General features: G+C 45.0%; 1 pseudogene; it reads right to left on the minus strand.

Moving 5' to 3' along the window:
* Nucleotides 1-302: 302 nt before the first annotated feature.
* LOC128328185 (membrane progestin receptor beta-like) lies at nt 303-1,438 on the minus strand (annotated as a pseudogene).
* Nucleotides 1,439-6,879: the final 5,441 nt, after the last annotated feature.

Below are 6,879 nucleotides of genomic sequence, written 5' to 3' on the forward strand. Positions count from 1 at the left end.
CTGCTGGAACTCATAGCAAGATTATCTAGAAAAATCTGCCTAACACAAAATCTTCAGTTAGGTGTCCTTAAAACCCCTTGCTCAGCAATAGGTAGACACACTAATTTTAAAAAATTAAGACATAAGGCAGCTTTAAAAAAAAAATTAAAAAGTAGTTCCAGCCTGCAATCGCTTCCTTTGTTATAATTTATAGAGGCAAACCATGTTTTTAGTTTCTGTATATACAGTATTTAGACATTTCCATTGCTGGTTTTCTTCAAGCAGATTGGGGCTCAAACTCACCTCCATGCCATGACAGTTTCTCAGGATTCCTTTACAGCCAGCTCTGCCTTGATCCTGCACTGCAAAAGGTGTGCGGTGACAGCACTGCAAGCCACTAAGCCAAAAAAGGAGCCACAAGACAGGATGATGGAGAAGGGACCATGTCGCCTGAGGAAAACATCTTGTCTGTTCTTATAATCCAAGAAGATGGCCTCCAGTTGCGACAGCATGCAGATAGCTAGGAAGGTGTGGAAAATTTGGTGGGTGTGGCCAATGATAGCACAGGAGCCCAGGAAATATTTCTCTGGAACTGGGCAGGAGAAGAAATAAGCACACTGACCAGAAAGAAAAGTATCTGGAAGGTGTGGTACCAAGCAGCTGTCTGCTCACAACCTTCAAGATGGCACATAAACACACGGTGCGCCACAGGACTGATGGCCAAGAGGAACACCAGCCCTGATGGGATCACCTGACACATTTTCCTCATGATGGGGTAAGGGCGCCAGCAACGGTACTTGGCATAGCAGCTGCCAGCGCAGGAGAGCCATCCATAAAAGGCAGCTGCTGGCAGGAAAAAAAAGCCAGAACTTGTCATACCAGGCTTGGTCAAAACTGTAGTAGAAATGGGCCAAGGCACTTCCATATTGGTATATGCTGACCCCAACGTAGTCCCCAAACAGAAGGTGTAGTGGGACAGCTCTGACTTGGACTGCAAGAGGTGAGCCAAGAGGCTGCATGTTAGATACGTTACGGAGGAGAGGACAAAGATGAAGAGAGGCAAGGAATGGACTTCCAAAGACAACTCCTCTGCTTCAGCAAAAGCATTAAACCTTAGCAGCACATCCAAGGCTGCCAGGAGGTGGCTCCAGACATCAATAACCTCGTGGTGTTTCTAGAAGAGGCTGAGGAAGTAGTAGTGCCAATCCTGACCTGTAGGGCTCCAGACATCAATAACCTCGTGGTGTTTCTAGAAGAGGCTGAGGAAGTAGTAGTGCCAATCCTGACCTGTAGGGCGATACCCAGCTTGAATATATGGCTCCTGGAACAGCTGGGGCACATCAGATTCTTTGACAGTGCAGGGCATCTTGGGGAAGCTTTCTTCCAAGAGCTGAGGAAGCCAGCGGAGTTCTTGTCAACTGATGGACAAGGTGCTGATCCATTCTAGGATGGTCATCATCACGCTAACTGTACAGCAAGATCACACAGAGTTCTGATTCTGATTTATCATGCATATTGAAGTAATTTTGATGTGGTTTCAGTACTGTGAAGGCAGAATAGGCCACTTTTTCTTTTATCTCTGTTATAATTGGCGAGTAGAAACCCTGTTTTCTGTTGGTTGGTCATATGCTTATATCCCACAAGTAACTGAGACAAAGTTTTAGTCGATACGTCCTCCAAATGCATCCAAAGAAGCAGCTGAGCGGTGGCAAGCTCAGCGGCACCCGCCTCCACTTCACGGTCTGGGGCCTCTTGCTCTGGGGGCCACTTCATCTCCTCTCTGGTGATGAAACAAGCGCTGCTCAAGGTGGGGTGGCGCAAACCCGGTTTAAGCACCTCGCTCCACAAACCTGGTTTAAACCCGGTGACCCACTTAAGAACCACTGGGCTCGCAGCTGAGCCCAGTGGTTCTCATGATTGTAGAAAATCAAGCTAGCGGAGGCTAGCCCGATTTTCTTCAATTGTGTGAATATTTTGTTTATTTATTTTATTTATTCTATTTCTATACCACCCTTCCAAAAATGGCTCAGGGTGGTTTACAGAAAGAAATAACAAATAAATAATAAATAAGATGGATCCTTGTCCCCAAAGGGTTCACAATCTAAAAAGAAACATAAGAGAGACACCAGCAACCGTCACTGGAGGTACTGTGCTGGGGGTGGATACGGCCAGTTACTCTCCCCCTGCTCAATAAAGAGAATCACCAAGTTAAAAGGTGCCTCTTTGCCCAGTTAGCATTGGAGCTACCTTGATTCTAAGGACATGTTCTTAAAAAGAGGGCAGAGCCAAATCAGCTGAAAACTCTTTCCAGTATATATATTTAGGTAGGATTGGAATATAAATCAGTCACATAAGGGCTGGATCTTTTGTATAAATAGTTCCATGACCAAGGAAGGAGATGGAGTTGTGGTTCTTTTTTCATTTCGGATACAAAGCTTCAGACTTACCACTTGGCAATACTGACCCCCCAAAATTGGGTCCATATCAGCTACTCACATGACTCTTATTTAAGTAATTTGCAGGGGCATAGCTAGGGGAGAAGGGGCTTGTGTTTGCTCTTTTCCCCAGCAGCCCCTCAGAGTGAGACAGATAATGAAGAAAATAGGGAGGGGTGGAGCTGGGGGGCCCTCAGGAGCTGGGGGGGCAGGTTCTTTGAACCCATCTGCTCATTTATAGTTACACCCCTGGTGACATGCATGGTCTAAAAAACTGCTTCAAAAATGAAGACAATATATTTGAAGGTGTCAGTAGCGGCTCATGCTAATGAGCCAGAGAGGTGCCAAAAGAAGTGCAGCTGCTCTGGCTCTCAGCAGCTCTCTTTGTCCCTCTCAAATGGTCAGCCTGCAGGCAGCATGGCTCTTATTAACACCAAGGTGAGATGAGAGGCAGAGGCGCAAATGGAACTGCCAGGAACCAGAGGGAGCTGCTGTCATGCCCTCGCCCACAGATAGCGATGAAGAGTGGGAGGCTGGCAACCCTCCAGCAGGTGAAGGGGCACCTGAAAGGGAGAGCTCGGTTGTTGGGCCACAGGAGGTAGCTGAGATGGGTCAAGGTGAAGGTTCAGAACAAGAAGGCCCGTTGGGAGCAGAGGAGACAGGGGTGGAAGGCCAAACCCTGAGGACGATCAACCATTAACCCCCCAAGAGCAGAGACGTGCAAAATGCCGACAGCAGGTGCAGGTATTCAGAAGAAGTCAACACCTCCTCAGCAGGCAAGATAAGCACTGAATCTCTGACAGCTGGCCCGGGGAGGAGAGCAATTAAACCAAGGACAATAAATCAGCCAGCAGGCAACAAAGAAGCTGCTGGAAGCAACGTGTTGGTTGTGCTTGCTGCATACCAACAAGCCTTCTGTTGCGTGGAATTCCCAGCTTTGTGGTAGAACTCTTGAGTCCCAGGCTTCCCCTGCTTGTAACCTGATTCCTGAGCTGGGCACCTGACAACTTCATCCGGGATGGGCTGCTGGTGATGCCTTGGACCCTTGGCTCAGGACGTTTGGGATCTGGTGAGCAACCAGGGTTGTGGGGGACTTGGTTTGGACTGGGCACCCCATAGTGATTTGTTCTTTTGTGCTTCTTTGCAGACCTGGAGTGACTCCTGAGCTACCGGCTTCTCCTGATGGAGACTGGGGACCCGACTGCAGACAGACAAACCTGTGACAGCTGCACCTCTTTTGGCGCCCCCCTGACTCATTAGGATCAGCCACCACTGCTGTCTTTTCCTCTTGAATTACACATTATTATTTTTAAAAAGATATAAAATCCCCTCAGGGCTAAATGTCCTAGCTGAAAAGCAAAATGATCTAAGTAAGCAGGGGCGGGGGTGGTGGTGGGGAGAATAGCAAAAAATAGCAACAACTTATTTTATCATGACAAATTATCCAGCAATGGGGGTGAAATGCAAGCTGTATTAATCATCTCCTCCAGCTGCTCATCTATGGTTATTGCAACTTACTAGTGCAATAATATGTGACAAATAATGTTAAGAAGAACAAATGGATTTCAAAGAAGTGCCACTCTGGCTTTATCTGAGCACAAATACTGGAAAGGCGAATAATAGCTATTGCTCACAACCTTTGTAACATTATTAATTTTGGATTCAAGTAAGCTTGACTGGTGATGATTAATCTAGTAGCTGAATGATGATTTGGGCTGGTTAAGAAACAACGGAAGTGTAGTGATTCATATACCATATAACTCAATCTTATTTAGATGTGTAAATAAGTACAGCTTTTATTGACCTCCTGTGGTAAAGATCTGAGTTGTCTATCTCAGAGAAGCTTTTGAAATGTCAAATTAAATGCACAATAATGGGATATTGTGCATTATTGGAGCATTATTTAGTTGTGAAGTATGTGCCAAAGTCCTAAAGCTAAGCTGCTTGAATTGGAATGTGACTCTTCTGGCTATGGTCTGGGCCACAATCCAAAAAATGTTATATGGTTGTTTGAGGGAGAACTGCATATGTATCTGAAGCTTGCTTTGAGATTTCTACTGCTGCAGAAGCTCTGACTACTGAAGAGGTAATCTTCTTTTCATAGTGAATAGTTGCTTGCCTCTTCTGCAGTTGGAGCTGATGAGAAATATCATGGAACTCTCTAGCGGTATGTGTGGATTTTTCCGCCTGTGCACAGTTGACATTCTTGTGTATTTAGTTATTTAGTTAGTTATTTAACATATTTTTATACCATCCAAAACTTATGTCTCCGGATGGTTTACAACAAAGCAAAATAAATGACAACAAAAAAGTTAAAACATTTCAACAATTTAAAATTTCAAAACTTTAAAAAATACGGCAGTATTCATGATTCATGACATGACAGGAAATCTTTCCCTTTAACTTAAATCATTTCCTAGAGTCTAGGAATGAATGTGCATCAGGATGCATTTAGGCCGTTTGCCTTTTGCTGCTAAAGGCATAGGCATACAGTAGGCAGCACCCTGCCGTGCCTCCCTCACCAGCCTCACCCCTGCATCTGGAACTGGCACTAATGTCATCCCATTCTCCTCATCAGTCCCTCCTCCTGCCTCAGCAGCCCAGACAGCACCCTCTCTTCCCCTTGCACCAACCTTTCCTTCTGGTCCACATCGCTTTTTCAACTGCACTGTCCCAGCTAGCCTCTCTTCATTATTGCTGGTCACTCTCTCTCTTTGCTGCTCTCACTTCAGCACCAAGTTTTGATAACTGTTCCATACTAAACCAAAGATTCCTAAGATGATCGAGGCAGGGATGCTTAAGAAAGCACTAAGCATCAGACAAAGAGGAGAGAATTGCAACTCCACTCCAGTCATCTTCCTTCATGAGACTCTTCCTTCTGAATGTATAAGTGTTCTCCAGATGTAGGCTGTGCAGGCTACACACACCTTTCATCCCTCCCAGTTTGTTTACATTGTTCCTCCTCTGCTCTCTTGTGAGACCAGGCACCATTCTCATTGGAACTTCACAGCTGCTATGCAGTTCCTACCACAGATATGTAGCAGCCAGTAAGTCCCCTCCTTAGCCTGTGCCCCTCCAAACATATGTCAACCCTAAATAGTTCTGTGAGTGATTTCTGGAATCATACTGTTACCTATTTAAATTTTTACTATTATAGCCTCTTATTTTGTCTATAAGTAATGCAAACACGTTTTTTCCATTATTCTTGAATCATAATAAAGCAGTGAGCATTAAGTATCATTTCTCAGCCTTTAATTCTTGTAAAAGTAATTCTCCTGGCAAGACATTCAACTAGGCATGAACAAAAATAGGAACGTAATTACACCTAGCTGATCCGGTGCAGAGCATCTGCGTCCCTAGCTCTCCCCATCTCTCCTCCTCATCTTCATTTCCCTCCTCCCTTCAGCCCCAGTCCATTCTCCCCCTCCCAGTCCACTTCCCCTCCATGTCCGCCTGCCTGGCCGTCACTTTCCCTCCCCACCCACCGGCAATGGTTTCCCTCACTGGCCAGGCCATCGCTTTCCTTCCCAGCCAGCCTGGCAGGCACTTTCTTTCCCTGCCTGGTAGTGGTGGTGATGGCTTCCCTTGCTGGCTGGCCTGGCTGGTGCTTTCCCTGTCTGCCCGCCCATCTCTGCTGCTGCCACTGCCATTTTCTCACCCCATACCCGTGGCTATCTAGTGACTGCTCACAAACTCTTGTGAGAGCTGCCACACATGGAATTAGCCACAGGTACATCTTAGAGAAATAAATATAAAGGTGGTCTTGGCACTAGTGATGTAAACCAGCTATTGCCTTTACTTTAGCAGGGAAGGTGCTCAGTCTTCAGCCAAAGTTAAAGGAATTGTCACAGAGTAAGTGCATTGCAGGAAGTAATGCTGCAGAAACTGGGTCGTTATAGTTAATGTCTGGAAAGAAATGTGTTTACTCCTCACATATGAATATTTGTTGTATTCGTATTCATCATATTCCATATGATGGAATGGATATTCCTAGATATGGCTGCTTCAAGTTATTTGATTCCAAACCGAACTCTAAGATTTATTCTTATATTTCTTAACTAAAGGAATATGAGAATATGTTCATTTTGAATATGGATGCACAATCCACTGGAGAAATTTCTTAGATTAATCCCACTGCCAAAAATTGGGGGTGGCTGAAGTTCCATGGAATTGCCAGTCTGCCAGACTTATCTGAAATTGGAGGAGGCAGGGAGAATACACACTAAACTTGGACATGTTCTCTGTCATGCTAGGCCTGACTAGAGGTCTGTAGGTGCCAGTGCTTGTCAAGGACCTCATGAAAACATTGAAAATATTAGTAGCACTAAACAATTTAAATTAGTCATGATCTCTTTGAAATTAATGAAAATTAAATTAATCCAGACTAACATTTCCCATGAATTGCAGTGGTGCTTAGAATGACTAACTAGTCTGGATGTTGCCCACTGAATTCTGAAACAATGAC

This window comes from Hemicordylus capensis, chromosome 5 (genome assembly GCF_027244095.1).
Source record: "Hemicordylus capensis ecotype Gifberg chromosome 5, rHemCap1.1.pri, whole genome shotgun sequence".
In the NCBI taxonomy this organism is placed as follows: Eukaryota; Metazoa; Chordata; class Lepidosauria; order Squamata; family Cordylidae; genus Hemicordylus; species Hemicordylus capensis.